Source organism: Podarcis erhardii (genome assembly GCF_964252035.2).
Source record: "Podarcis erhardii genome assembly, chromosome: 16".
NCBI classification, from domain to species: Eukaryota; Metazoa; Chordata; class Lepidosauria; order Squamata; family Lacertidae; genus Podarcis; species Podarcis erhardii.
Genome location: NC_138514.1, coordinates 31,707,010 through 31,728,528, shown reverse-complemented (window position 1 = coordinate 31,728,528; position 21,519 = coordinate 31,707,010). Strand labels below are relative to the sequence as shown.

Here is a 21,519-nt window from a genome sequence, read left to right as displayed (position 1 = left end):
GGGTCCCTTCCAACTCTGCAATTCTCTTATTCTAAAACATGTGTAGCTGCCTTACACTGAGCCCATTCACAGGTCCATTAAGCCCAATATTGCCAACCACAGTAGCCAACAGTGCCCTCCAGAAGCTGTTGGTCTACAACTCCCAGGCACATGAGGCCAATTTGGCTCTGATCAATGCCTGGAAAGGTCACATAGGTAGCTCTGCCTTATACTAAGACCACTGGTCCATCTAGCTCAGTATTGTCTGCACTGACTAGCGGTGGCTCTCCAGGGTTTGAGGCTGGGTTCTCTCCCAGCTCTACCAAGAAATACTTGCTGGGGACAGAACCTGGGACCTTCTGCATGAAAAGAAGGTGCTCTACCTTCCTGGTGAGGGCCTGGAAACCTCATGCACGCCACCCTGGAAGAATGGGGGGGGGTAAATAAGTGAAAGAAAAATAGTGAGTAAATGAGTAAATAAGTATCACCCCAACTGCTGACCATGCTGGCTTGGGATGGTGAGAGTTGCTTCCCTCCAGATGTTTTCAGACTGCAAGTTGACAATCCTTGCCTGGCTGTCAATCGTTCTCCAAACCCTGTGTAATCTAGGACACCCAAGCACTGAAACAGGGACTTTTTATCTATGCAAACTATGTGCTCTACCGCTGAACTATGACTCATCCAGCTCAAGTGTTGCCTTCACCAACAGGGAGTAGCTCTTGGGAACAGCTCTCACTCAGGTTGCATCTACACCATACATTTGAAGCACTCTTATGCCACTTTAACAGTCATGGAGAATCCTGGGAGCTGCAGTTTGTTATGGGTGCTGAGTATTGTAGCTTTGTGGAGTCAGCACAGTTCCCAGGATTGTCCATGACAATGTGGTACAATAATGCTTTTAATTTTTTGCTGTGGATGTGACCTCAGCCCTGCTACAAAAGATCCTTTTCGCTGGAAATTCTGGGAGCTAAAGTTGGAACATGGCATTTGCTCAATCACTCACCTACAACCCTTGCTAGGTGGAGCCAACCTCACTGTGGAGCCTGACTATATATGGAGGAGTTAGTTTGTACAAGTAAAAAGGCACGGCCACATGGCCAGCCCTCCCAAGAATAAAGATTTCTGCCACAGGCAACCACCAAGAGCTGTCCAATGATTAAGTTCCTGGTTTAAATTCTGGAGCAGACAAACCCAGTTGACTTTTATCTTGGTGATCTTCATTTAAACATATATTAATAGAGTAAAGCCCCTGTGAGGTTAACTGCCAGCACTGTAAAACACGGGCAGGAATCAAATTGTTTACAACCACTTTGGAACCCAATCAGAAACTGGGGAAATATTAGCTGGCAGGCAGCTTGTACCAATTAAAATTTATTTTCACTCTCTTTTAAAAGTGCTACAATACTGGGAGGCAGGGGGAAAGCAAGAAATGTTCACTCTTCAGTACCTAGCACTGAATATAGAAAGTGTGCACAGCAAAGAAGGAAGAAGTGGGGGAATCAGCTGCTACCCTAGAGCAAAAGGTTACCTCAATAGACTGAAATCTGGAATAGCTACTTGAAGCAACAAAAGAAACTGATGCACAGGTAGATTGTGTTTTTCCAGGGGGGTGTCCCAGGAGTTACATCAGCACTGGGGAGGAGAGCGTGCTGAAAGGGAATGTTGCTGTTTTATGAAGCCTTAATATGCTCATCTAGGGCAGATCAATGGAGTTTTGAGTCTTATTTGGGTAACCCAAGATACATGCACTGAACTAGTTTGGGGAACCTGTGGCCTCCCTACAGATTGCTAGATATTTTTATAAATACACAGCGATTATTTTTATTGTTCTAACTAATTGCCAGTTTCCCTGGGTGTTCTTTGGAACTTAAGGGCGAGGTACTAACTATGTCAAACAAAATCATTCCCTGCCCAATTCTGTCCTGATCACATATGTCTGATTTGCCAAACTTTATGTCCACCTGTGAGCCAACAGGACCTATCCTGGGTCTGCCTGTCACAGCTGTACACCCTGGCTTGAAAAGGTAGAGGAATCAGGCAGGATGAGTGGCAGTATCTCTATGCTCAATCATGGCGGCAATTAAAGTGACTGGTCCACGAGTCTCAAGAATCATAGAATCGTAAAGTTGGAAGGGACCACACACAGGTTACCTAGTAAACCCACCTGCTATGCAGGAATCTTTCGTCCAACGTGGGGTTCAAACCCATGCCCCTGTGATTAACACGCTCTGCCAACTGAGCTATCCCAGAAGCACATTTGGTCTTGCAGTGTTCCTTACAGTCGCCCTCTCTGCCATGCACTTTGCCACAAAACTCAGGCCATTTTCTGTAGTGCCTAACAACTGCAGTCACACTAACCTGCACAAATATTAACAGGCACTCTGCTATCTGCGGGGAGGGGATGGGGGGGAGAGAGAGAGACTTTTATACTTATCGTGTGTCAAACACACACTGCTTAATTATTTCCCCACAGCCAACACAGCTTCAATTAGACTGCAGAAAGTCTCTCTAAGAAAGCTCGAGTCTTTCCCATTTGCCAAGCCCTCCGGTGGGACCTTGAGAAGCCCGGCTCCGTTGCCAAGCAGGATCTCTCCCTGAAGATTAATTTATTAACTCCGCCAGTGTGGCTGTTTGTTTAGAGGAACCTGAAAGAGCCTCTAGGTGAGCGGGCTCTTCCGGGAGGATAAAAGAAAAGACGCAGGCTTCACAACAATCAAGAGTTTAGCGCCACATGCGTAGACGGGCCTCTCCCACAGAGGCCTGTGGCAGCCCTCAAAAATAAAGCAAAATTAGAAGCAACTTGTGCGCACACCAAGATCAAGAGGCATATGCATTCCTGCCATTTAATTTTCTGGGGAAAGCCTTGATACACGCCATTCATTGGCACTGGTGAGCAGGGGCTGCTTTCATATTTCAAGGAAATAAACAACTATTTGACTTTTAGAAGACATCCGAAGGCAGCCCTGTACAGTATAGGAAAGTTTTTAATGTTTGGTGTTTTATTGTGTTTTTAGCATTTTGTTGGGAGCCGCCCAGAGTGGCTGGGGCAACCCACTCAGATGGGCTGCATGTAAATAATAAAAGTATTATTATTATTATTATTATTATTATTATTATTATTATCATCATCATCGTTGTTGTCGTCTGCAGGAAGGGTCACACTTTTTTTGTATGATCCCTGCTTTGGCAAATGAAGAGCATTCTGAAACCCACAGCAAAGTTTTCTACAAAATATCTCTTGCAGGTTCTTTTTGTTCACTGCATCCTTCTGCAAACCAACCAAAATGTCAACATGGCTTTTCCGTAGCACTGCTAGCAAATACCCACCCATCATTTTTTAAAACTTCAAGTTAATACATCGGTTTGGGGGAACAAAAAGCCACTTGGCTTATTCCTTTTCTCCCAGCAGAACATGTGGCACAGTGAGGAAAATATTATGTCCACTAATATCACCCCATTCTGGAGTCCAACGAAATTCTTGTGTGTAATCTCAAAAGTTCTGCAATTTATGCGATTTATGAACTCGGGAGGCTTTGAAGACTCATGCAGTCTTTCTGTTTTATGGGCCTCTCTCTATTTTTTCTCCCTCTGAATCTTTGGCCTCCATTCCTTTGCCTAGTCTTCCCCAGCACATTGGAACTTCTGCCTTGTTGGCAAAAGGGGCAGCCTGGCTGACTATGAGTGAAAGGAGTTTCTGCCCATCGTCTCTTCTTAATAGGGAAGGAAGCAGAATCCACAAATATGGATGGGGTCGTCAAGCACCAGGTGTCTTGGAGCCCTCTCTCCCCAGATATATGCTGGAGTGGATCTAGGCCAGCTTGAGTCCAGGCCAACTTGAAATGGATCCATATCAGCAATGTGTGCCCCATGAAAGCGTCACCAACAGCCCACACTATTCCAGGCTCACTGAGAGGCAGCTGGCCACGGTCCCAGAGTTCACCCTCTGCAGTAGACTCCAAGTCTGGAACCCAGAATGTTGCCAAGAGCACATATAGCAGCATCCAACAGAGTGGACAGGGCCCAGGGGAACTACATTTCCCATCATTCCAAAGCATCCATGTGCATTGCCACATATACCCATGGCAACATGTAAGGCTAAGCACTGCTCAGGGAAGCTTATAAAAACACATCCGTACCATAAAAAAAACAGCATAAAAAACAAACATTCTGGCCAGAAAAATGAGGGACTGTTGCATAAAAATCTCACTGGGGCAAGAAAACTCTTAACTAGCTGGTGCTTAGGAACTACAGACTGCAGTCCTATGCACACTGGGAGCAAATGCCACTGAAGGCAGTGAGACTGACTTCCGTGTAAACTTGCACAGGATTACTTTTTGTTCATATGCAGATTTAAATAGACTGTAACTTGTATCATTAATCAAGAAAATTGGATGGCAAGCCTAATAATTAGCATTGCAAAAGAGTATGTCTGGCACAGTTAATATCAAAAGCAGAGCAGGATCTTAAACTTAGGAAATAAATTTAAGGCACTTACTGGGGGGGGGGGGCAGGGGGGTAGGGGCTAGATCCACAGAATTATAAAGGAAAAACACAGGCAATATCCAGCACCACATCCCAAATCCTTCCCCTACCTTAGTTTTAAATGGAAGTTCTTCTCAGCCATGCACTATTAACTTCTCCAATTTATTACCAAACTGAAGGAAACAAATTAACTTTGATGAAAATGCAAAGGGATAAAAAGCGAAATAAACCAATGCATTCAGTCAGCAGACAACTTTGATCCAGGACAAAGAGTGGGAGGTGGGGGCAAATTGGGAGATTAGAAGAAATTAAAACTGTCCTAAATTTCTTAAGAGGTGAAAATTCACCTGTATGGGTTCAGAGCCAACTATGGAAGCAAAATAACCAATCACCCACCTTGAAATTAAAAGCCATGGTGATGCAATGGCTAGCTAAGGCAGCCTAGGCTCAAATCCGAGTTCAGAGAGTGGCCTTTGGCCAGTCACAGTCTCTGAATCTAATCCACAACACTTGTGTGAGAACAAAATGGGGGGGGGGGGGTTGGAGAACACCCTTCAAACACTTCCCTGAGTTCCCTTGAATGAATTACAGGACAGTCATGTCGTAGATAGAAATGAAAGATGACATTATGCAGTCACCTTGATAAAGCAAAGCAGGACTGGGCCCAGTCAATGCCTGGCTGAGAGACTGCCTGCCACTGAATACCAGTTGCCAGTGAATTGCTGGTGGGCCAAGCAGCTGCTACGCTCAGGCACTGTATTCATGCTTCCCACAGGCATCCAGTCAGCCATTGTAAGAACAGGATGCTGGACTAGATGGGCTGCTGGACTGATCCAGCAGGTTTGCCTTCTGTTCTTAAGAACCCCAATGAGTGCTTCCTTGAGTTCCACCATGGAATAAAGGCAAGATATAGAATGCAATAAATAAACAGCAAAAATAAATGAGGGCAGAAACTAGAGCGTTGTATTCCACATTGGAGATCTTTGCTTTGACCAAGCTTGATCAAGATCTTAGGCAGAGATCTCACCACCACCTGATGCTCAAGAAGATCCTTTAATTGAACCCGGGGCCTTCCGCATGCAAAAGCCTGTGTTCTCCTCAGTGCTTTCGGGGGTAAAAAAAAAAAAAAAAGAGGTACAGGTGCTATAGGTAAAAGTGTTGTGATTATCAACACAAAATGGTTGCTACAGACAGGGAGGAGAGGGAGAGAGAGAGAGAGAGAGAGAGAGGGAGAGAGAGAGAGAGAGAGAGAGAGAGAGAGGGAGAGAGAGAGAGAGATGACAATATTCTGTACTGGTGAGTACTTTCATCAAAATAAGACCATTAAACTTAAACTACAGGTCCCCTGCTTCTTTGCATGCCAAGCCTACCTTTTCTATTCATTCACGACTGGGCCCACTCATCCTCTTGCTCACAATGTGTACCTGCATTGCTCAACGTCACTCTCTCAGAGCCTCTCTCTTTCCCATGGGTTCACAGCACAGTCAACAGGTCTAGTCTATTATGCTCTGGGCACACAACCCAAATGCCACCCAATGAAGCCAGGTGCAGGTGCTCCTATTGGGGATCCTGGCCAGCTCTATATGGCCACATCTTTTATCCTCCCTCTGTAAACAGAGTCATTAAGAGTACTCTCATCCACTCAAAAAGTCGTGCTTGGATTTTTTTTTATTACTGGGGGTTATATGCCTGTTTAGCTTTCTACTGCACAAATTCCCCCTTCAAGAACTATGAAGTTATCAAGCTGCAAAGGCCATGTAGACATACTGAGAAATTCCCTAGAAGTGCATTCACCTTCTCTCTTGTGCTTCAAAACTTCAAACCAGGTCTGGGTGGATCCTTAAAGGTAAAGGGACCCCTGACCATTAGGTCCAGTCATGGACGACTCTGGGGTTACAGCGCTCATCTCGCTTTATTGGCCGAGGGAGCCGGCGTACAGCTTCCGGGTCATGTGGCCAGCATGACTAAGCCGCTTCTGGCAAACCAGAGCAGCACACAGAAACGCCATTTACCTTCCCTCCAGAGTGGTACCTTTTTATCTACTTGCACTAGCATGCTTTCGAACTGCTAGGTTGGCAGGAGCTGGGACCGAGCAACGGGAGCTCACCCTGTTACAGGGATTTGAACCGCCAACCTTCTGATCAGTAAGCCCTAGGCTTGGTGGTTTAACCCACAGAGGGGTCGATCCTTATTTGTGCCCAATTACTGGGCCGGTGGCTTACTTCAGAGATGTAGAACTGGTTGTCCTTAGACAACCTCCAACATCTTTATTGTCTGGAGAAAAGTCACCACACTGCCTGAGTCATATCCCAGGTAGATCACGTTTATATCCATGCAATATTTTCTTCTCTACTTTTGACACTTCCGCTTTGGAAGACAGTCTGGCACAGGGGGAGATCAGTCGTGAAAATTACGCTCACCGGATGCTGGGCAGATGTGACCCCCTGACCTCCTGTTTGAAGTGCTTCACTGGCGCTGTTCCCTTCCTTGCCTTTCAAAACAAAGACTTTCAGAATGCAAGCTTTTTTATGCAAGATGCAAAAGAATCGTTTTCAAATGGGCTTCAGCAAACACAACTCTGTATTTGGAAGGTTTGCTAAAGTATTTGTTCCCCATCCTTGAGTCAAAAAAAGAAGGCTTCGAGACCATTCTCCCAAGTTGAATAGTAAGACTTTCCCTGTTCTCAGGCTTACAGTCTAAACCAGGGGTTGTCAACCTGGTCCCTACCACCCACTAGTGGGCATTTCAGGATTCTAGGTGGGCGGTAGGGGGTTCCATGGCACAAGCTGAATCCTCCTTCCATCGAGCACTGGTGGGCATTAAGGAAATTTTACCATCAAGAAAGATGCATTAGTGGGCGGTAGGTATAAAAAGGTTGACTGCCCCTGATCTAAACAGAGGCATGGCACACAAGGAAAAGGGGGTGTGAGTGAGGAAAGGAAAAGCAAGCTCAGGCGTCTGTTCTTACTCTTATCTTGCAACATAGTTATATAGCTTTGTCTGATAGTCTACAAAAGCAAACCCTCGGGCAACACATAGTTCTTTCCTCAGACAGCTGGCATGATGGAAGTGGGAATCTCCTCAAAAGGAGGAGGTTTGATAGAGTTGCCCTGCTCCCTTGTTGATGGATCAATAGTGGCTCTGCCTGCCTTGGCCTTGGCAAACAGCCACTCCTCTCTGGCAACTCTCCTCGTCCACGATGTGAAAATCTACTAGGGTCAGTCATGACCCTATTACAATGGCCAAGATCATATGAGCGGCTTAATTCTGAACATGCTAAAGGCATGGACTTTGCACTGCACAGAGAAAGCGTGGTGCTTTCTGAGACAGGAGAACCCAATTTAAGCCAAGCAAGAAAAGCAAACCTACAGTGCACCACCCTCAAAGTGGTGCAGAAATCAATACTCTCCTGCGTGTGCACACACACACACACACACACACACACATGCACGCATTTGCATATTTGGAAAGATTTCCCCCCAGAGCCCAAATTGCAAGGTGCTCCTCCACAGAGTTCAGCTCAGGAAACCAGACTCACATTCTGGGGCCCAGTGCCAGTTCCCATGTCATAATCCATTTACGATGCAAGGGTCATCGAGCAAGCACAGGCTGCGCTGCACACCAAGAGCCCCGTCCAATCCTCCAATGGCAAAACATGTCGATAATTCTTGCTGTCTCCCAAAACACATGGCTTCCCGGGAGGCTTCTGCCAAAAACTGCTAAAGCCCCAAAACCGGAAGCCCTAACTGTGACTAACTGAAATGCTGTACCAAAGCAAACACATAGCTGAGATTTACGACAAAAGTCAGCAGCTGGACTCTTGCCCAGTGTTAAGAATGGAAGAAGAAGGGAAAAAAGGTCAAACAGATATTTGATTTGTGTCGGTGATGCCCAAACCTTTAAATGTCCTCGGCTCAGATAAAACCACATCTTTTTTTATTTTTTTAGGGGGGGAAACCCTACCCAAAAGTAGTTCCGAGTCTGAAATTTATGTATTTGTTTGCCAGATTTCTACAGCACCCCTTCAACAGCATTTCCAGGATGGCTTATAAAAACACAAAGCAATCCATCAATAAAACCCATGCTACTACAAGAAAAGAGGGAATAAGAACACCACAGTCATAAAGCAATAATTAAGACAGCTCTTGAAAGGCCTGGGGAAATGAAAAACCATGTGCCCCAAAAGGCATCAAGGTAGGAACATAGGAAGCAACCCTGTATCAAGTCTGAGTACAGGTCCATCTAGCACAGTATTGTCTACACTGACTGGCAGCAGCTCTTTAGGCAGCAGACTTTCTCAAGCCTACAACAATTGACCCAGCAATCTTTTGCATTTAATTCATGTGCTTTGCTACTAAAGGGAATTACCCAAATGGCAAATCATAGAATCAAAGAGTTGGAAGGAACCCTGAGGATAATCTGGTCCAACCCACCGCAATGCAGGACTATGGAGCTGTCCCTTATGGGGCTCAAACCCACAACCTTTGAATTATCAGCACCACACGCTATCCAACTGGGGAAGAAACCTTCTCCTCTGTTGCCACCCACCCTCAGATGGAAAGGGTTCTGGAGGAGGACGGGTTACGGCAAGGGAAAGTTGGGGTGCAGAAAAATGGACAGGCCACATCATGCACCCACAGAAATGCCCCACAGCGGAAATAGGAGAACTATTTGCGGACATATTGCAGCCGGCCAAAGAGATTCCCCTTTGTTGCAAGCCAAAGCAACAGCTGGGGGGTGGGGGGAAGCTTGTGAAAAATTTGTTAGCCAGCTATGTGAACCTTTCCTTCTGCTTCAACAAATAATATAGTAATAGCAGCGAAGTTACCACAGAGCCATCTTCCTCCACCACCCCCATTACAAGGAGGAAAAGGCGTTCACTCCGCATCCTGATTAGCTGGGAAGAAAAGCACTGCATATCAAGCCGTCTTCTGCCAACTTCTACAAAATGTCCAGCATTCAGAATATTTATTTTACTGGCCATTTCCACCACCACCAAAGAAATTTCAACTAGATGTGTGTTTGCCTTGAAATGAAACATCAATTTCTCCCCCCCCCCCTTTTTGTAAAGAAAAGTTCTAAAGACCTATGCTTGAACAAGGATTCTGAAAAACTTGCCTTCCACCATTTAAAGGTCCCGTTAAGTGCAGTTGTCACTACAACAACCACCCATTTCCAAGTGGCAAAGAGACCTAATTCAGGAACATCCCACAGCATTTGCCCCTGTTCTTGCCTTACCATTGTTGCTTCCTTGCAAAACACTTAACCTGACTGTGGAGTATCATATATCTATTCTAAATCAATCCAGAATTATGTCTTTATGATTGCATTCTTAACTTACCCCTTATCCATCTTATTCCTCCGCACATGATTCTCTCTCACACATGGATGTGTATCTGCTTCATCTCTACCCATTTTTCAAACACTGACTGAAACCCCTCCCCATCCCCATTTTGAAAAATTGTCCTGCCAAGTTAAAAGATTCTGCATTTCCCCCTTCAAGGGCAATATCTCTTTCTCGCCCACCCCAATGTGCAATTAGGTTTGAAAAAGCTTCCTCTTCATTCCTCTTGGTCTAGAGAGACCAAGACTCTTTTCTAGGGTAACTCCTACTTAGGATGCCCGAGCCCCTTTTGTATTTACTGGAACTCCAGAGCCCTTCTGATTTGAGCTTTCATAGCTGCCCTGCCTTGAAGTCTTCACACTGCACAGATGGGACAGCCACAAACACAACAAGATAAGCAAGCTGTTTTATTGAAGCTGCCATTACACGATGCTCCAGAGAGGGCATAACTAGCAGCAAGATATTAAATCGGACTTTGTTATGGCATGCATCGACTCAGAGTGGCATTATGTTTACAGAGAAGCCATACGTCTTTCTCCCCCTCCTGAATATGCTAAAGGCTGTGTGCCGTACTTATTTCATTAAAACCCTATTAAGGAATTAGACGCTGTTGTGCTGCAGAGAGGAGGGTATTCTTTACTACTTTAAAAGGTCCTGTGTTTATATATACAGGTGCAAGCGGTTTAATTAAATGTGCAATAAATCAAATATAATTTGCTACAAGAGGCGGCTGCTAATCTCCTCCAGGTTATTTATTGCTCAGGCTTCATTAGTGCTAGGAGACCTTCCAATATACAAGGAGGGTGGGTCCTTATCACCCAGCTAACCTCACACCTCACAGCTGATTCAGTGTGGTAAGATCAATGCAAAAACGGTATCACTTATAAAAGAGCTCCCTGGACAACCAATGTCTTGGCCAGAAAAAGGGGTGTACCATAGGGGTTGGGGTATACTGTAGACAACTGCAGTTGCTAGCTTCTGGTGTGTGCCAGTATCTAGCTACAATTAGCCTTGATCTTACGATACCTGGACCCAGCAAATGCGCTAGGCTTCTCAGTTAACTTTAGGTCACTCATTTCACTGAGTTACCTTCCTCCCCCCGCCCCCAGTAATAACATCACAATGAATTAGGTTGCCTCCTCTGGAGGGAGAGATCATGTATACAACATTTTATGAAATAAGTAAGTAAAAAAATAAATCTTGCTGGCTTTCAGGACTGGCAGCCACACCAATAACTTGCTAGGATGGGATTAGCCAAAGGAGAACCTGAATTCAGTTCCAGTCCCTCTGCCTGAGAATTGATCCCTTTTTAAATACTTCAAAACCACCAATCAATGGTCTATTTCCATAGCTTTCCCCTATGACAAATATGGGGAAAGTTCTGCTCTCCACATGTTACTGAACTACAACACCCATCATCCCTTGCCATTGGCCATGCATGCTGGAGTTCTCATTCATGGGAGTTGTAGTTCACCAACATCTGGAGAGCCAAATGTTGCCCCACCTCTGTCACATAATGTCACCAGCTGCACCGAGATAGCACACACATCTGGGCTGCATTTTTTTTTGTCACTAGAGTGGCTGCGTGTCCTACGTTACAGACAACAGTCCTCAGAGAACGCAAGAGCCTGGCTGCTGGACCCGTCCAAAGGCCCATCTAGTCTAGCATCCTGTTCTCACAGTGGTCAACCAGATGCTTCTGGGAAGCTCACAAGCAGGACATAAACACAGAAGCCCTCTCAAGGTTATGTATTCCTTCCTTTCGGCACTTTGTAAGGGGTCAACCCTATTTGTGGCAACCTTTTAGTAGGACTCAGAGGGGCATGAGAAGAGGAAGCACAGGAAAGTTTGCTTTGATCTCATTCAAGCCAAGGAACTGTCAAAGAGGAAGGGCTCATACACGACCACCATGATCTCACAGAGCTTCCAAAACAAATCATTTGGAGCTCACAGTCTTATTTACAGCTCAGCACCACCTTTACGAAAGCAACCTTCCCAAGGCAGCATAAAATGCTCAACATAATATTTAGCAGTCAACAGGGCCTTCTGTTCCAGTAGGAAGCGTGGGTTTTCCAAATACACCCTCAGACCACCCATTCATGTCTACTTATATTTACGTTTATTATTTTCTCCAGATTCAGGTGCGGATAGCAAAAGGCGATGGCCCAGTATCACACAGGCCCAATTCAAGCGTAAGAGCACTGCTAGGAAAGACCAAAAAGTCCATCTACATGGTAGAAGACAACTTGCTGTGTTACTGAGTCAGACCATTGATCCATCCAGCTGAGTATTGTCTATGCTGGCTGGCAGCAGCTCTCCAGGGTTTCAGGCAGGGAATATTTCCCAGATATACCTGGAGATGGCAGAGATTGAACCTGGGACCTTCTGCGTGCAAGACAGATGCTCTACCACTGAGCTACAGCCTTTCCCCAGCATCCTGCTTCTGAAAAGCCCACTAGCACGGCATTGAGAAAGCAGTCGTCTGCCATTGTTGCTCTGAAGACAGATTCCATTTAACCACCATGGCTAATCGACTTCTCCTCCCCCATGAACCCATGCACGTAGCAAAATGTGGGCACAGCAGCACAGCCCCAGCCCCTAGCCACAGTCCCTAGTATACTAACACAGTATGCACAGAGAAGGGAACACTATCTAAATGAGATATAGGTTTTATGAGGAATGCCCCACAGGTAAGCAAGCTTCTTTCTTCTATGTGCAGCGTTGCATTCATAATACGGCCTCGAAAGAAGAACAGAAGGGCACGTCCACATGGGAGCACTGTGCAAAATCAGAGACGTGGGTTCCAGGTTCAACACACACATGCACACCTAGAGCAAAAAGTGTGCTTCTGCACAAGGCAGTGCACGCCAGCCCTGGCCCTTCTTCCACATGGATTATGCTGCCTGTAAACAATTCCCATGTACGCAGGTGAACAGGATGATCAGCACAGGATGTGCACCAGGTGCAGAGTGGCTTGGAAGGATCAGGTGCGCTGAATGAGCACAGAGAGCCAACAAGGAAGGTCCCCAGTGCTTCCAGCTCACACTCTGGCTGTAGTTTGGACAAGGAAGAGTTCGAGAGCAGAGGTATCAAGTCGTATCTAAAACTGCAACTTAAAGAGGGGGAAAATATTATGCATTAGATGGAAAGCTCTTTCTTTGCAACTTACTCCTTTGATCCAGTTATGGCTTCTTAATTTTTAAGAGAAGCAAACTGTACTGAGATCAGAGATAAAGACTGCGCAGAAGCAAAGCTACTAGAGCAGCAGGTTACAAGCTGGCACAGAATAAGAGTCAGATCTGCAGAGAACTACTTGGCCACATGGTGCTGGCATCTCATTCTGGATTTCCTGCTGCTTCGTTGCATATAAAATCAAACGGCAGTGCCTTCCAAGTACAGGCAATTGTGGCAAAATAGAGACACACATGGATCTCACGGGTGACTGTGTAAACTATCAGTCCAGTGTTTCTTCCATGCCACAGACATGCAGAAGATAAGCAACACACATGAAGTGCCTCTTAGCTAACAGACATGTGGACAACACATGTGTTGCAAGTCTGCACACCAGTTCCAATGCCCTTTGGTCCAAGTCATAGGCTCTTCTCAGTGCTCAAATTACATGGGAGCTGAGAAGAGGCCTGGCTGCCTTAACTTTTGTGATGGCTCCCTGAGTGACAGCTTTTAGAAGGCTATGGGGCTAGAATTAGGGGGGGGCAGAGTTTCCCACCCAACTATTCTCCTCTGTCCCCACCCTCGCAGTTCAAGCACAGACTTTTTTTTTAAATGTTACATTTCCAGACCCATGTTCTCCAGACACAGGAATAAACACAGCACATAAAAATATGAATGGAAACTTGGAACTTGCAAAGAGCCTAAAATAATGACTGAAAAAAATAACTCTCAAAAATGGAAGGCTATCGTCTCTTCAAGTTTTAAGCATATAAACGGACCCCCTCCTAAAAACACTGTAGTATTATTAGTGTTACAAGTGGCACAGTCATGAATGCAATACGAGCATATGCAAATTTATGTTTACTGCATCATGGAACTAAAAATGTAAAACTAGTCATGGGACTCGAGTTCAGGAAGGGCTTTTTCCCCCCCTTTGTGCTAATTAAGCTGCCGCCCTCTCTCCTTTGCCTCTTAAACCGTGCAGATTTTCTCCACTCCTGCACACATACGAAATCTGTGTGAAAATACAAGAGATTCTCAAGAAACACAAAATCTGAGGATTCCAGAGGCTGCAAGGCTCAGGAAATACTCCCTTCCCCAAATTTCACAGGACTCAAAAGCTGGCTCTCAATTCTCTGCTCTGAAAGCAAAGTGGGGGCGGTGGACACCCAGGATAGTCTATTTCTGCTACACCAACGAAAAATGTTAAGAGCAATAGCAAGGATCAGAGGAACGAGTTTCCGTCTCCAGTACTCCTCCACAGCTACTGTTTCAAAAACAGGATTTGAAATCCGAAAGGATGTTTTTTGGCAACAGCTCTTCCCCCACCCCACCCCCAAGCAGAATCTCTGCTTCCAACACAGCCATACGCACGTGAGGAATAGCAGGAAGCATTCAGGAGGGGGGAGGCGGGAATCACAAATTTAGAAAGACACACAAAGCCCTTCTCTCTCTTATCAATGAAATGCACAGACAGCAACAGAGAAAACACCATTGCTGAAGTTATCATAGTCGGCACATGCTAAGTGAAGATTTTGAGATGGAGACTATTACACGCACACACAAACAACAAACAAACACGACACTAGCTACCCCTTAACTCGGCACATCAATAGAGCTCAGCAAGAAAAGTTTTGTGGGGGTTTTTTTAAAAAAAAAATCGCAAGGTCAGAAGTGTTATGAGCTAGATGGGAAAATGCTGGCATCCGATAGGATAAAATGTCTACGCCTCCATTGGTTCAGGAAGCCCCAGTGCTAAACCTGAAAGAGATTATGTAACCTAAGCTGCCCAGCCATCATCTGTTCCTCCTGCTTTGTTTTAAAGAGGCAGTGTGACCAGCAGCCAAGCTCAAGCACAGGGCAGGCTCCTGGTAAAAAGCAACCCCACTCCTCCTGCCCAACAACTATATAAGATACAGCATCTCTTAACATTTTTAAGCTTATCCCAAAAGCTTACCTACTTAGGCCCACCTGATACCAACATTATAATTCCCTACCATAAATTAAAAAGAACTGATGCACATTTTAAAATGCTTTATCGTCAAGCACCCCAGTTCTGCAGAACTGTGGTTTGGACATAATAATAACCATGGCTCATCCCTACTTGCACAAGCAAGGAAACCTCCGGGTTCATGTGTTCCTCACTCACTCTGCACAGCTGGGAGAAGGACTTTGCTAGTGTTTAGTTGTCACGTTGTACAAACAGAGACTGTGGTCTGAAGCAAGCTTTAGTTGTAGTTACGTTAGCCAGCTTCATAGCCCATGGTTTTAAGGTGGCTGGTTTTGAAAAGAACCAGAAGGGAGGAGGAACTGCATCAACCCGGGGCTCTGTTCACACACACAGTGCTTAGCACAAGAACTGCCAGTGCCACACTTATGGGCACCAAGTTTGCCCACCAGTAAACATCCCAAGGCTCCTGTCAAAGCCTCAGTAATTTCACAATGTAAAAATCCACAGTGCCTGAGAGACAGTTTGCTCTGCATTGGTTTGGCCTCTCATACCTGCCCCCACAGCAGCCATTTTGTGTTCTGCCATACTCCCACAGCAGCCATTTTGTGAATGGCACCCACAGCCCGCCCCCGAAATTCCAAACGTGGCCACCAGCTTCCAAAGGATGGTGACCCCCCGGCTTAGAATTATGTGAGAACTTGGCCAGTATCTCTGTCTCGCCGAGGCAATTACATGACTGAGCTAAGCAGCTCTGAAATTCTGGCCCCTAGGAAGCTGCCCAGCTTGCCTCAATGCCTTGGACAAAGCACCTGAAAATACGCACAGTTGTTTTTAATTTAAAATATTTTTATTCAGCCCTTCGTTAAAAAAAATAAATCCCAGGGCAGGATAAAAATCAGATAAAACACATCAAACAATGCAATGTAGAAAAAGAAATACAGTAAAATACAGCAGAACAACCGTAAGCAAGGCAATTCATGAATGGCCCGATATCGGTGTTCAACAAAAACCTGGGCCTGAAGGCTATCAGCATTAACCCCACCATATGGGAATTCCTTGCAGACGATTGCAGTGCCTGGAGACAGACCTTTGGGTCATGTCTCGACCGCAGTGACCAGAGGAGGAATGACCACTGGGAGAAGTGCAGAGAGAAGAAATGCCCTGGTGCAGCTGCAGCAGCAAAACCAGACACCTTCATCTGCCCCTCCTGCCTTATCTATCGGTCTCTACAGCCACAGCTGGCGCTGCAGCTCTCCCACGTTTTGACTTTACCAATGGAAGGCACACTCTTCCATTGTCTCCCAAGACAGGCAGATACCAACAGTAACAAATCTGCACTATGCATTTAAAGCAGTATCAAAGCACTCTGAACACTTGCGGCTTCCCTCAAAGAATCCTGGGAACTGCAGTTTGTTCCTGTTGCTAAGAAGTATTAGGATGGCCCTATTTTCGTCACAGAGCTACAATTCTCAGACTGATTCAACGGTCAATTTCTCTCCCCTGGAAACACTGGGAATTGGTGCTCTGTTTGTCCATCACAGTTCCACAATTCTTTTTTTTTGGGGGGGGGGGGAGCCATGGCTGTTTAAAATGGCATTATACTGCTTCAAATATATAGTGCAGATGGGAACGAAACATTTTCTCCTCTACAAGATGCCACACAAGACTCTTGGTGGCACGGAAACAATGCAATTCAACTGTACCGATTATTAGTTTTTAAGCACACACGCAGCAACATATAGCTGAAGCACCTGAGCAGCAAACACAAAAGGGACTCAAATCATTGCTAGACTGAACCCCAATATTAAGCAGAGGAGGTCCTTCCAAATTAAAAAAAAAAAGGGAATATATTGCCTGGCTAGTCCATAAGTGGTACAAACCTGAAATAGACTCTGAGGAATTTAAAGCCACCTCAACTGTTTCCCTCCCTCTCCCCTTGCATCTCAGCTTTCAAGTCTTGCCTTTCATTTTGGCGGGAAAGGTCAGCAGTATAATAGCCCCTTGTTGATGGAGGCCAAAAAATGTAGCAGACGCTTACCTCAAAGAAATTAGAGAGCTTTAAAAGGGAAGAAAATCTCTCTCTACTCCCCCCCCCCCCATACATACACACACACTCCTTTGGAGACTACAAAACTGGCAAATTCTCCCCTAATTCTTAGCAGAACGGCAGAAAACAAGAGCCCTCTCAGTGTGAGGCGGGCAGCAAAGACTTGATTATCAGCAATTAGCAAATCGATGGTTCCCAGAAACACTGATTTAGGCCAGCAGCCCTTATTAGTGACACTCAAGGAAAAAAGACAAGGGCGAAAGTACACAGAGACAGAGCCTGTTTCTAAGGCATGGGGAGGAAACAAAAACACCACCTTCCAGAACTACAAGAGTTGAAGAATTTCACTCTGCCACCAACATAGGATCAGTTTGATCCAGTTTGTGCCACACGATGCCAGAGCCTAACCTTACAGCAGTGTGAGGGGCGAGTACCCCATATTTTCCTCATGGGAAAAGGCATGTACCACCACGTCTGTCACTATTTACTCATCTTGATTTGTTGAACGAATGAATAAAATTTTATTGATGAAAGCAATGGGACACCACAATATAAATACAGCAAACCATCATTATTTACTCATCTTTGGTTTAATGTATTTCCTTTATTTCGACCATGAAAAGGCTTTGCATAATTGTTAACCTGTCTCAGCAAAATTCATGTTAAAAAAAAGGGCCGCTATATTCCGCCAGAGCACTATAAAGGCAACCTAGGAAGAAGGACAAAACTGCCCAGCTGAAAACACAGTCTAGCACTGACCTAGCACACTCCCAAGAGTTGTAAAGACACCAATGTACATTATCTTAGTCACTGGTATAAAAGGTCTGCCAGGTAGATAGGCAGTTTAATCTCCATGTCAAAGACATGGAAGGGGAGGCTAAAAGAGGCTTGAACATTGGGTATCTCCTGGACCCACAGAGTCTAAGTGACACTAGCACCCCTTTAATTTTTTTAAAACAAATTTAAAGTTAGGTTCCCGCACTAAGAGTACTGACCCCAGACTGGGTAGCTGAACCTGCCACCATCTGAAATCCCCCACAATGCGTCTGGTTCCTATGTACAGTGTTAGAAACTCAGGTATATAAGCTAGGCACCAAATGTGCTCCTTAAACCAGGGTTACCATTGCAAAAGCAGAATACCTAGTTGCCATTTTGGGGACAGACGGCTCAAAAGTCAAATTTTTTCAATACAACTTTTTAGTTCCAGAAATTCATTCTGATTGCCCAGATAAAATATAGCCAATAGAATTCTATAGGATGTGTTGCTAGTGCGTGCAAACAGTTGAGATCCAAGGATCCCCAGGCACGCACCTCCAGATGGTAGAGACATCAGGCATCATCCGGGCACCAGGGCATCTTCACTTGGTCACAAGTGGCCAACAGCCTGGTGCAAAATTGTTTGGAGAATTTAAAACGTTTTACCTATGTAGTGTCACTCTATGCCTTTGAGAAGCATTATGGGGCTGGAGTCACCCCTCCTTTCAGCCCCCCCACCACCACTCTCTGCTGCCCATAGTTAAGTCTGGTGGGGAGGTGCCAGGGGACCAACAGAAGATATCCATCCAGCACTGGCTTTAAATGGAGGGCAGGCAGAGGTGCCAAGTGCCCATGTGTGAGCAGCGACTCATTCTTCCTAGACCAAAATCCTAATCACACTTACTAGGAAGTTAGGCCACACTGAACTGCAAATGGCATGGGGAAAGGTGTTAAGGATTACTCTGCTGAGGAGGTGGGAAAGAAACAGTTCTAACTAAAGAAGTGGCTGTAATGGGTTGCATCCAGTGGTAGCCCTACTCAGAACAGACCTATTAAAAATAAAAGACACGACTAACTTGCGTTCATTAATTTCAGCGGGTCATTTCTGAGCAAAACTCGGTTGGATACAACCCAAACATAACAATCTGCCAGTGCCATGAAAGAGAAAAATCTCTTTCATTCTGTGTGGCTGCCTCTTCAAAACTATCACAGGAATTTTAGCACACACTTTATATTTATAGTTTGCTAATCCCTTCGCTTCCAGAGGGGTTACTTGCGCACACACAGAAGTCTAACCCACTTATTTTAAAAACCAATTAGGCTCTTCCCCCACCTCACAATGCACCAGGAAGCTAGAGAAGTTATAACTCCATTCAGACACCATGCCAAACCACAGTTTAAAAGAAGGTTGGCGGGAATCTGTGGCCCTTCAGATGTTGCCAGACTACAAACTCCAAACAACACTTGACATGCTAACAGGAATTGCAATCCAACATCTGGAAGGCCGCAGGTCCCCCATCCCTGGCTCAGCACTGAAATCACAGCATGAACTCCCAGACACACACTTGCTAAACCATGACATGGAGCAGTTTTGCTGCTTCTGTTTCCCATTCACCAAACACAACCATCCCTGCACAGAGAAAGGGCCACAAGTCTGTCATCCCGAGAACCTAGGTAAGTTATTTGACATTGGTTTTGCCATGATGACGCTAGGCCCGGGCTCCAGTTGTTATTACCTGATATAGTCTGACTTCGCTTCCCCCCCCCCTTTCCCACACTGCTGCCCCTTTCACTTTATGTGCCTTGTAGTAAAGACTTTAAGGCACTATCCTGCTTTAATTGACACTCTGGGAGCCTTCTCAGCAAAGCAACTGGCTGCATCTATCTCCCAGCAATCCCACAAGTGCCAAAGGGCCCCAACCAATTTCAGTACAGCTGCTACCTGTAGCCACATCCCATTGGTAGCAATCAATGGGAGGGGAGAGGCAGGAGGAGACTGCAATTTTGAGCGTTTTTTCACCTCTATGGTGACGAAAAGCTATGTGAAGGCAAATAAGGGTCCCTTTCTATTCAACAGGTTTCTCATTTTCAGTGACCACCTTTTGCAATATTTCTGGGAAGACAAGAGTAGTTTGAGGAGTGAAAAAAATTAAGGGGGGAGGAAACTTTTGTAGTTGTTTTATTACTTTGCTTAATGATCCCCATCCCTTTTGAAGGTTATCTTGGGGTATATTTTAGCCCAGGAAAATATACCCCAAGTATATTTGAAAATCCCCACTCTGCTATGAAGCTCACGAGGTGACCTTGGGCCAATCACTGCCTCTCAGCCTAAATTACTTTACAGTGTTGTTCTGGGGATTAAATGAGGAGGGGGAGAAGCAGATCAGTCTCCTTGGAGGAAAAAGGTGGGACATAAATGCAGTAAAAAAAATAATTAAAAAACCATAGCCACACGTACAGAAGTTAAATCTCTGTTAGCAGAAAGATACATCCTGCCATTAATGTGAATGCTCACACATTAACATTAAGATACAATGTGGCACACAGCCTGCTTTTTCACATGCATTTCATTTTGAAGTGTTGAAAACAGATTGGAAGACAACTGCATTTTTCTAATAAATATTCACACACACACACACACACACACACACACACACACACAGGGAGGGAGGGAGGGAGTTTAAAAAACAAAGCAGGAATGGTTATTGCAGTGGTTCTCAAACCTTTTTCTCTGGGCCACATTTTCAGAACCAAAATCTGCTTGCACCACACCGATTTTTTTAAATTACTATTCATAAGAAATACATGAGGGGGGGAATCTCCTAGCACTGCTTGATTTATAACATAGAAGACAACTACTTTATAATATGATCATGGGACATCCAGAAAGGATCAAACAATGCAGCTACATAAGAACATGAATCATTCCCAAAATATAATACCGATCGTCCTTGAATCTCTCCCGTCACACTTGCCATCCTCTCCTGCCACACCAGTGTGGCACACCACACCCTTTGAGAACCACTGTGCTATTGCAAAGTAAACTGTTTCACTAAAGTACAGAGACTTTATCAATATGTTATCAGCTGAGGAAGTGCATGGGCAATAATGCTTGGTATGAGGTATTGTGGGGTATTACATTGGTACCTTGGGTTAAGTACTTAATTTGTTCCAGAGGTCCATTCTTAACCTGAAACCCTTCTTAACCTGAAGCACCACTTTAGCTAATGGGGCCTCCTGCTGCTGCCATGCCGCCGGAGCACAATTTCTGTTCTCATCCTGAAGCAAAGTTCTTAACCCGAGGTACTATTTCTGGGTTAGCAGAGTCTGTAACCTGAAGCGTATGTAACCTGAAGCATATGTAACCTGAGGTACCACTGTACTAGCATGTCCTTTTTCCCATATGTGAACATTGGAACAGCCACACAACCACCACCAGCATCTGAAGCAGGGATGGGGAGCCTGGTGCCTTCCTGGTGTTGGACTCCCAACTCCCATCACCCCAAACCGTTGGCCATGCTGGCTTGGGCTGATGGGAGTTCAACAACATCTGGAATGCCATAGGTTCCACATCCCTCATCTAAGCTGGGGGAGTGGCTATTTTCCTGCATCGTCCCACCAGATCTTCAGCAGGCCAGATGTTACAGACTACTCAGCTGCCTGGGTGGGAAGATACTTTGAATCCCAGAGACAACATATGGTGCTCCTTGGTCTTTGTATTCTGTCCTAGGGTCACCACAGAACCACCACACCAGGAGAAGCTCTAAGGCATGGGTAGGCAAACTAAGG

At 45.3% G+C, this 21,519-nt stretch overlaps 1 protein-coding gene across 35 annotated transcripts in view; it reads right to left on the bottom strand.

The window, feature by feature from the left end:
- The window catches only part of MSI2 (musashi RNA binding protein 2), a 416,302-nt gene that overhangs the window by 351,643 nt on the left and 43,140 nt on the right, over window positions 1–21,519 (bottom strand). The window lies entirely within an intron of this gene.